Source organism: Ceratotherium simum, unplaced genomic scaffold (assembly GCF_057802395.1).
Source record: "Ceratotherium simum simum isolate JZ-2026a unplaced genomic scaffold, ASM5780239v1 HiC_scaffold_43, whole genome shotgun sequence".
Classification (NCBI taxonomy): Eukaryota; Metazoa; Chordata; class Mammalia; order Perissodactyla; family Rhinocerotidae; genus Ceratotherium; species Ceratotherium simum.
This window is the reverse complement of record NW_028261259.1, coordinates 3,833,171-3,843,590: the sequence shown is the minus strand read 5'-3', so window position 1 is coordinate 3,843,590 and position 10,420 is coordinate 3,833,171.

The window sequence follows — 10,420 nt, the reverse complement described above, 5'->3', positions numbered from 1 at the left end:
AGAACTGTTTCAGTTTTATGAAATAGCTTTTTAGACATAGCAGATTTTCAGAGCATATTATTTGAAAATAAAACAATCAATTAGTGAGGTTTAAGCCATGTGGTTTTATTTTAAACTTGCTCATTCCATAGGAGCATCAATAAAAGCTGTCCAGGAGTAGCTGACACTCTTTCCTTCCGCCTGAGTATCAGCTGTATTTTCTTTAAGCATCAGACTCTCGGGCAACACCATAGCCCTCAACTCTGTTTAGTTGAGAAAAGGCTTTATGTGTCATGTGTTGTTTCTAGGGGTATGGAGCTCCCAGACTTATTAAGTACAGGGAGAGAGTAAGAGTCTGAACACATTCAATAAACTCCAGTGTGCTCAGTTGAAAAGACAGGTGCCTGAACTCACAACTGAAGAAGAACTTAGAGGATGCTTTGTGACTCTGCTTCGTGCCTCTGACTAAGCAGTCCTGGACATCCCCGTTACAGCCACGGAATAGCACAGGCAGCCTTGATGGACCAGAAGTCCTCCTATGTCCATCATTTGTACAGAGCAAACTGGCTTAAGACCTCTCATTTCCTGCTGCAGTGGTAATTTACAGAGATACAGAACTGCCATCTAGTGACTAAGAGAGCAGCAAAGTGCTTTACTTGAAAAGTGAAATTCTGAGTTTTATAAAACAGAACAGTGAAGCACTAAGTAAGTTGGTAAAGTTGACACAATGTGGCACACAAAAGTTATAGTAAACCTGAAAAATGTGTAGGTGAACTAATCAGTTGCTCTCTATGCCTCTAAAACATGTCTTGACATCCTACTCATAAATAGTAGAGTTTAAATATAATAGAATAACTTTGGAAACAAACTTCTCATCTCATCGCATCCAATGCTGTTGGCAGGAGCCGGTATTAAATAGCCAGATGGTGAGTACCCATGTTGAAGCACCATTTTTATCACAGTGGAGAGAATATGAGGCATAACCCAATGGACTGATGTTCAGATCTTTCTTCTTACCCTTGATGAATTTTGTAACCATGGTTTTCTTTAGCCGTTAAATATGAATTATAACAGTTACTTTAAAGGATTACTGTAAGAATTGCATAAGGTAATGCAGTAAAGGAACTGGCACACAGTAGATTGATAGTTAATTCTCCTGCCCTGTCTCTCTTCTAAGAAACATACAGAAATAATCTAAGAATAGAAGCCGTGTATAAAATAAACTTATGACAAAGAGTCAATGGCTCCTGAAGTAAGGGACATCATTGTTGAGTGCTTAACCTCAACTGCCTCCAAATACTGTTAACTCTCAATTAATTTTATGTGTTTTCTGTCTTCCAGACACTTCATTGGCTATAAGGAAAGGAGAAGTGTGAAATTGAAATTAATTTCACCCTTGAATGGCCTAGCTGTAACAACAGGTGTTTTAAGTCACCTAGTTCTTCAGGTTTTCTGCTTATTACTATATAGTTTAACATGGTTCACAGCTGGAGAAAATAAGAAAATCATTATAATTTTACACATATGAATATATGTCTTGACTATTACAGCTGGACTCTTAATATATAGAGCAATGTTGTACATGTTTTGTGCTCGTTGATAGTACAGAATACTTTTGTTCAGGCTTTCTTTGGCATTATCATAAATAATGAAGAACTCAGTAATATAAGCCCAGGAGAAAAGGGTTTATAAAAATCTAACATACTATCCTAGTCATACCTCAAAAAAAAAAAAAAGCTATAAAAATAATGAGAGGATATTTTGAAGGCACTATTTTTCTTAATTATTTCCAACTTTATTTCCCTTTACCTCTTTTTAATCTTTCTCCGTCTTATTCTCTATTGGCTAAACATCTCACAGTAATTAAATCACCCACAGCTGAGTCCACCATGCCTCTTCAAGTGCCCCAGCCTAATGTCTGTCTCAGCTCTGACAAAAAATAGCTGGGAAAACCTGTTTTGTGGCACTATTCTTAAAAATATCTTTACTCTTGGGCCGGCACCGTGGCTTAGTGGTTAAGTGTGCGCACTCTGCTGCTTGCGGCCCGGGTTTGGATCCCAGGCGCGCACTGACATGCCGGTTCTCCGGCCATGCTGACACCGCGTCCCAAATACAGCAACCAGAAGGATGTGCAACTATGACATACAACTATCTACTGGGGCTTTGTGGGAAAAATAAATAAATAAATAAAATTATAAAAAAAAAAAGAATATCTTTACTCTTACAATAATAGCTATATTTTTGAAAGGCACCAGTAGATTACAAAATGAAGTACTTGACCAATGTTGTATCCTCATTTTCCCTCCAGGGGGAACACAACTTTCGTGCATAATGCAGGGCTGCTGCTTTATTGTTCTCTCCTTTCAAGACATTTTATTACTTGTAAAACATAATAGGATTAATAGTGATATATGAGTAACAATATAAACTTACAAACAGCAAAAAGATACTATTTTAGTGTCATCATTTTATGTACTGTAACAAACAGTAATATTTTCATAGTGTAATATCTTGATTGATCATAAATTTTTTCCTGGATCATTTTTATGCTAATTCATTTATTAGATTACCAAATGTATACTTTTATGATCTTTATTTTCAATCAATATAATTGAAGGGACATCAGTTGTTCTTGGTAAGTGAAAGATCAGAAAAAATTTTTGATAATGTATAAGTTTGAGAAGGATCTTTCTGTTTTTTAAAAGAGAAGTCAGGCCTGGCCCTGTGGCTTAGTGGTTAACTGCACGCGGTCCACTGCTGGAGGCCCGGGTTCGGATCCCGGGCACGCACCGACGCACCACTTCTCTGGCCATGCTGAGGCCGTGTCCCACATACATCAAGGATGTACAGCTATGACATACAGCTATCTACTGGAGCTTTGGGGAAAAAATAAATAAATAAAATTATAAAAAATATAAAAGAGAAGTCATTTCATATTTGGAAAAGTTCTCAAAAATCATCAAATTCTTTAATTTTACAGAAAGGAATACTACATTCCAGAGAGCCTAAATACATTGTCACACACTAACCAGAATCAGACCTGGGCCTAGAACTCAGGTCTGAGTCATCTGACATCTACTGGACCATACTCAAGGGAGCACACCCTCTTCTTACTGGTAATTTCTAATACTAAGTTATTTTCAAAAGCACAGTTGAGAGAAATTGTAAATAAATGAAACATGATTTTATATAAAAAAGTAAAAACTGCGACCCACAATTTCTATTCTATATGAGTGTTTCCTTTCTTGTAGATTTCTTGTTTTTAATACTAAGTCCATTTTGGTAATAAGAAAAAAGACATAATATTTAGTTTCTTTAGTAACATAAAAAAAGCTTCTGTGGAAATTAAAAAGACACTAATGTCTCGTCTACTAAAGCAACTTAAAAATATTATTTGATTTTAAGAAAGCTCTGAGAGATTTTTTTAAAAATCATATCCACGTGGCTATTAGTCCAGCCAGGCACATCTCCACATGACATCTCCTAGAGTGTTCAGTTTTCTGCTGAATCCAGCTATTGTCAGGCCCAATGCTCTGGCTGAGTAGAGAATGAGGCCGCTTCTGAAAAGCATGTACTCAGCCTCCCCTCAATTCCTCCTCCCTTCACACCCCAAGAACACCACAGTGCTCCTCCTAACCTCCCAGGGCCAGCTTCTGGCAAATCACAGGGTATGCGGTCCCTTGCCCTCCCCAAAACAACCCATCCTGCACCACCTCTTCTAGGCCCTCCTCCTGGTCACTTCTACTGGCGGATTCAGTTACTGTGACACCAAGAGGAAGGGCCGTCCTCTCTTGATTTGAGGCCTCCAGCTGGGAGGGCAGAGCCCCTCCCCCACAGGCTCACTCACCTGCTGCTGCTGCTTCTCCTGCACTCTATGGGGGCTGATATGCAGGTGGGCAAACGTGGAGGGCCCCTCCTGCCAAGGTCGAGGAGAGTGTCAGTAAGGCCATACTCTCCTCACCCCATTTCTCTCCAGCACCACTCACCTCTGACCCTGGACATCTGACTCCAGGCAACTGGGACCAATAGCACTCCATCGTCCAAGGTGTTGTGATTCTAAATCAAGCCCAGCTCCAACTCTCACTCTGGGTGTGAGCTTGGGCTTTGGGCCAGGCCTCCCCGAGCCTGTTTCCTCATCTGGAAGGTGTGAGAACTCCAGCTACCTCACAGGTTCTCATGATGACTCAGTGTCACATGACATTGTTCTCGCCCTCACCCTTCCAGTTGGGGCAGGCAGAAAGCTCCCACATTCCTTTCCTCCCTCTTACCTCATCACCACCCTGTGTGGCCTGCAACTGAGGCTCAGCTGAGTGAGGACTGACCCCCAAGTTCACGCTCAGCTTTTATGGTTCAGTTTGGACTGAGAGCCTGAGTTTCTTTCTGTCTGTTGGCCTCGGCAATCTCGTGCTTCTCTCCTCTCTAGGCGTCCACATTGGGCAGCCCTAAAACACTGGTATTTGATTCCTCAGTTACAGGGATTCGACAGAGTGAGAGAGAGAGAGAGAGATGGAAATGAAAGAGGGAGTAAGAGGAAGTGAGAGACTTTTTTAGTTAAAACTTAGACAAGACATCCCATCACTTTGGCTGTTATTATGTTAAGAAGCCAGTTACTAACTACTTAGTGGTTCCACGGGGATGGCTATACCATGGGTGGGGCTTACTGGGTACCACTGTGGAGGCTGCCCACCTCATAGGCCAAGACGAGACACTTGGGTCTCATTCTCCATTAAACAGGAAACAGTTGAATGGTTTTATGTCGCAGGATGGCAGTATGTAAATTTCCATTAGTTTCAACCCCCTCATGATGCTGACCTGAAAATGAGGCCAAGTTGGAAGCGACTGTTCCAATATCACATTGCTAGAACCCAGGCCTGTTTTGAGTGGTGTTCTGTGCTACCTGTCACCCCTTCTTGTTATTCTTCCGTCTCTAAGATTGTGCCTTAGGTACATGTGACACCAGCCCACAGGGGTAATAGATATTATGTCATATACACTGGGTGACAACCCTAGGAAGTAGATTCTAGCCTGATCACCATGGTGCAGGTTTAGAGACTGGGGAGGACCTGAGAGGTACAGGGACTTTCTCAGGATGAAGAACTGGTAAGAAAAAGGAGGTCTGCATTCATCTCTGTCTCCTCAAAGCTAGGACCTGACTTGGGTTTCCAGGGAGCTGTGGCTAGGGCTGTGTAGGCTCCTTGTGTACAGTTCAGGAGATGACATGGGGGAGGAGGGTTAGCAGCCAGGGCACAGGGGGCAGCTCTGGACAAGTCTGATTGAGGGAAGGGGCCCAGGTAAAGGAATCTTGAAAAAAGACCTCACTTCCTTGGTCATAAACCTCAACAGATCTTAGAACTCTGGTAACCAGGCACCCACAGCCTCCCATCCAGCTCACTTGACTGGAGACAGTCAACAGGAAAAAATATTTTCTTGTTGTATCCCAACTTTTGGAGGATCTAGGCACAAAAAAACCCAGAAAGAGAAACTCTTTGGTCGTTGCCGACGTTGGCTCAGCCCTCATCCCCGACGCCTCTGGGCGTCTGGCAGGAGGCAGTGAAGGGTAACACGGGGCAGCCCAGGAAAGGCTAGTGCAGGCCAGGACACAACTGTGATCCCACCTGATCAGCCCTACACCCCTTGTCCCTCATCTTGTGTGTGTGTGTTTGTGTGGAGGGGAGAAGGCAGGGTATGAGGGGCAGGCCATTCCTGGGCAGGAGCTGGTTGTTAGGTGTCGGAAGCATGGTGGCCTGTCATGTTCATAGCCCAGGTCATGGTTGGCAGCATGAGAAGGTGAGCTGCTCTACTCTTATGTTACTGGGCCATAGAGGTTTCATCTCTTTACCTGCCTGACCACAGTTCTTTGCAGGGATGTCCCTCTGTGCCTGAACTGAGGAGCAGACTTTCTCTTGGGGCATGACCCCAGTGGCAGTGTGCAGGCAGCCCCTGATTCCTTCAGGCCCAGCTCCAGAGCAGTCTTTGCAGAACTCCAATCAGAAGGTCATCGAGGAGCTGCCCAATGGTTTCAATTTCACCAACTCACTAGGAAAGGGGAAGGTGCCTGAGGCCACAAACACCATCCAGTGCTGCTCTGAGATGAGAACAGGAGCAGAGGGTCTCCACACTCAGGACCTTGAGATAACCAGGTTGGACCAGAACTAGGGCGTGACCAGACTGGAGCTGTCCCTTTTTCAAGCTAAAGGGGATGTACACGCAGGTAACCTTGCCTGTTTCAGAGCTGAGCTGCCATGACCCTCTTACCCTTGCCCAGTGTGAGCTTCTAGAGGCCACTGAGGCAGAGGCAGAAGGTAAGGGGGACTGCAGGCTGGATACTCCTGGAAGGGAAGTGGGATCTTTCCTGTGTTTAGAAGGACACATGGAAAGTCAGCTATGTGGGTGAATCTTTCTCTTTATCCCACTGTAGCGTCAGCTGCAGAGCTCCAGCCAGTGGCAGAAGCAGAGTAGTGGGCAGTGGTGGAGGTAGAGCTGGCTCCAGCTCCGTTCACATCACCACTACTAGTGCTGAGGCCAGCGTCCCCTCCATCAGCAGTGTTGGAGCTGGAGCAAGGGCTGACATCAGCTCCAGTAGGAGTGAGAGCTGCTGAGCTGGAGTCACCTACACCATCATTTCTAGTGGGAATTCCATCTCCACCTGTGGCTGTTAAGGAGCATGAGAAGAAGCCCAACCTCACGGCCTTCTCTCCTAAGCTGGTTGGTGGAGCAGTTGACCGTGATGGATGTGGTGAACAGCTGGGATCTCAGGGCAGGGTGGAGCAGGCCTTCCCTCTGCCATTGTTGCCCCAGACCTGATCCAAACTCCCATGAACTGGGCCCAAATCCCAGCTCCACCCCTTACCAACCATATGACCTGGGCAACTTTCTGAACCCCCAAGCCTTTGCTGTCCACCTGCAGAGCGTAGAGTTGGACACTAACAGGACCTGCTGCACAGAGTGGCTGTGCCGGCTCCATGAGGTAGAAGAGATGGAAAGCGGGGCAGGGCCTGGCCCATCAGTGGAGGAGGGGAACTCACTGTGTGCAGACAGGACTACGGTGGCCCAGCCGTCTCCTCAGGAGGCTCAACAGCCTCAGGACTTGACACCTGATGTGTACTTCACTACAAGGGAGACAGACAAGGCCAGTGGTTGTAGCTGCCACGGGGGAATGTGCATCAGAATGGAGAGTGGGACCAGAGCGGAGATCAGGGTGGTGGCAGATGCCCCCTTGGCATGAGCAGAGTTGAGCCACCGTCTGGAGCTTGGAGTTAGCCAGGACGGGCTGGGTGCAAATGCCCCTCTCCCTTCCCTGCCGGGATTGGGTCCTGGGTCATCCTGTGTTGGGTACCGTCGGTGGACAGAGAAGAAAACCCAGGGACTCTCACAAGGCTCAGGCCACATCCTGAGCTTCCTGAGCTCTAGCTGTAAACTGTGACAACTGTATGGGACTTTAGTGGCTGTGGACAGAGAGGTGGCCTGTGGCAGGGCTGGATGACATCCCCCCTGTCCCACAGGAGCTCTTCTGGAAGGTGGTGCCCTCTCAGTGCCTGAGATCCACCTGGCACAAGAAGAATAAGCCTGGCAGTGAGCACTAGACACCCACCATCCAGGCCACCATTGACCAGTTCAGAAGGGTGGCCAGCCTCGTCATCACCACCTGCCTCGGGGACGCGAGCATGACAGCCCAGGACAGGGCGAGGGTGGTAGAGCACTGGGTCCAGGTGGCCCAGGTGTGCCGTGGGAGGCCCAGTGGAGCCCCTCTCTGGAGACTTGGGAACTGCCTCTCCAACTTTATCAGCTCTCAGGATTGCAGTGTGTGGTCTAAGCTCTTGCAAGTCCCTAGGCCCTTCCTGCCAGGGGCCCACTGACCTTGACTCCAGGTCCCAGTGGGAGGATGCTCACTTCCTACCTGGCTAATTCCCTGGGTTGAGCTAAACTCCTCCTCCTTGTGAGTGTTACTTTCTGGGTCCTAAATGTCCTTCTGGGGCTCCCTGAGCATCTGTCTCATCCAGGAGGGGAGATGTAAATAGAAAGGGACTGAAGCTAGAGCAAGCGGGGCTCCAGTCCCCAACCTCACACCTCATTCTCTTCCCTTCCGCAGGAGTGCTAGATCTGGAAGAACTTCTCCTCGCCCCGCACTTTCCTCTCTGCTCTGCAGAAAACCTCCACAAGCCACCTGAAGAACACACGGGGCTAAGTTTCCCTGTGGGTAGGCCTCTCTCCATAGGAGGACCAGGATGGATGGGGGATCTCCTGTATGTCTGCCATTGGCACCTCAGTCAGCCGGGAACTCCTGGGAGGCAGCAAATGCTGGGGACAGGGTCTGGGAGTGGGTAGTTGGTCTCTAAGTCTCCTGTTGTCCTTAGTGAACCAGATCTGCTTCAGGACTCGGTTTCCCTAAATGTCAGCTATTGGGTTGAGCCACATTGGAGATTTTCAAGTGTTTATAGCAACAGAACTCTATGGCCAGTTGAAGCTCATAGTGGTCAAAACAGAGCTGCTCTGTAGAGCTGGGGAGTGGAGACCCCAGTGACCGACAGGAGAGCCCCCTCCCAGTCCCATGAGACGTTAGCGCTCAGAGGAGCCCAGTGAGAACACTCCTCCAGGCAGGTTGAATCTCTTGGGTTGTCAAAGAAAAGGGATTTGCACTCAGACCCCTCATATTATCCCTAAATTTATCCTTCCCTCTTTCCCCTCCCCTCGGGTAAAACTCTGAAAAACTTAAGGAGCTCTATAGCCAAGATGAGTCCTTGAGCAGAGAACTGATGTTCAAGATAGAGTGGAGGCTGTGGGTCTGGAAAGAGAGGAGGGGGGAGAGGGGCAGGGGTACTGGGCAGACTGTGGTTTTGATAGTTTCTCACTTGAACTTTCTCTGAAACATTCCTGTCTATCTTGTCCAGGTTAACAAGCAGAGGGATCTGTTCAGCTAATGGGCAGCAGGGTGCCATTTTTGGGCAGGAGGCCCTGGTCATGGGACACAGTGGTGTTGGTTGAGCTGTTCCAGGAGGAGTTGCTGAGCTGGTGCCATCAGCAGGTCTCTGGCTTCTGTGCACGTCCATCCTGCTGGATGTAGCTTCTTCCAAGCTGTTGCAGTGGGTTTAGCCGTCAGCCTAAACCTGTCCTCAGGAAGCCAGGCCCCTGCTTCTCCTTCTGTCTTCACCATGTCTCCAAGAGGAGGACACCCTGCCTGTCCCAGGGACATGCATGGCAGAAGATTCCCATGGTCCAGGTGGACAAACAGGCTGCTCATCCTTGGGCCTGAACGGCTGGACCAGAGACAGATGTGTGTGCTTTCGGGGACCACCCCCGGACCCCTAGAGCAGTCACTTGAGTCAACCACAAGAGTCTCATCTGAGTGCCTGGTTGGCAATGACATATGCCCCCAGGGGCTTATGAGAAGCATCTAGGCAACTCATGGATTCTTAGTGGATCCTGCTGAAAGGATGTTAAGAGCTTCACGTAAATGAGGAAGCAAAGCGTCCTGTCACCACCTTCCCTGTGGATCAGAGGTGGCACATTGGGGGTTCAGTTCCTGAGTGGATAAAGAAAGAGTTCAGGGCAGGGAAATGTCCTGTGGGGTTCCTTGGTGAGGAGAAGGCTTTGGCATGGCCTCTGGCCCAGCCTGGGGGCCAGACACTCCACGAGACTGGGGCAGGCAGGAGCCATGCAACCAGACTCCCAAGGCACACTGTCCTCTCCACTGCTCGGCCCAGGACCAAGCTGTGAGAGCTCAGAGGACAGGACTGTTGTCAGTGGTGGAGCTGCGGGTTAGGTGAGGATGTGGGAACAGGGCATCTGGTTGGGAGGGGCAAGCGGCCTCTCCTCTTTGGGCCTCTGAGCAACTCACTGCCCCTGTTTGGGCCTCTGTCTCTTCATCAGGGAAGGTAGGGATGGTGATTGTGTGGTGCAGGCCTCACAGGGTGGTGATGAGGTAAGAGGGTGGAAAGGACTGTGGGAGCTTTCTGCCTGCTCCACCTGGAGGGGTGAGGGCGAGCACAATGATGACAGTCATGTGACACTGAGTCCTCAGGAGTACTTGTGTGGTAGCTGGAGTTCTCACACCTTCCATATGAGAAAACAGGCTCGGGGAGGCCAGACCGAAAACCCAAGCTCACACTCAGAGTGAAAGTTGGAGCTGGGCTTGTTCTAGAATCACAACACCTTGGAGGATGTAGTGGCATTGGTACCAGTTGCCTGGAGTCAGATGTCCAGGTTCGGAGGCCAGTGGTGCTGGAGAGAAATGGGGTGAGGAGAGTATGGCCCGTTGACACTCTCCTCGACTCTGGCAGGAGAGGCCCTCCACGTTTGAGCCCCCGCAGATCAGCCCCCATAGAGTGCAGGAGAAGCAGCAGCAGCAGCAGGTGAGTGAGCCTGTGGGGGAGGGGCTCTGCCGTCCCAGCTGGAGGCCTCAAATCAAGAGAGGACGGCCCTTCCTCTTGCTGTCACAGTGCTT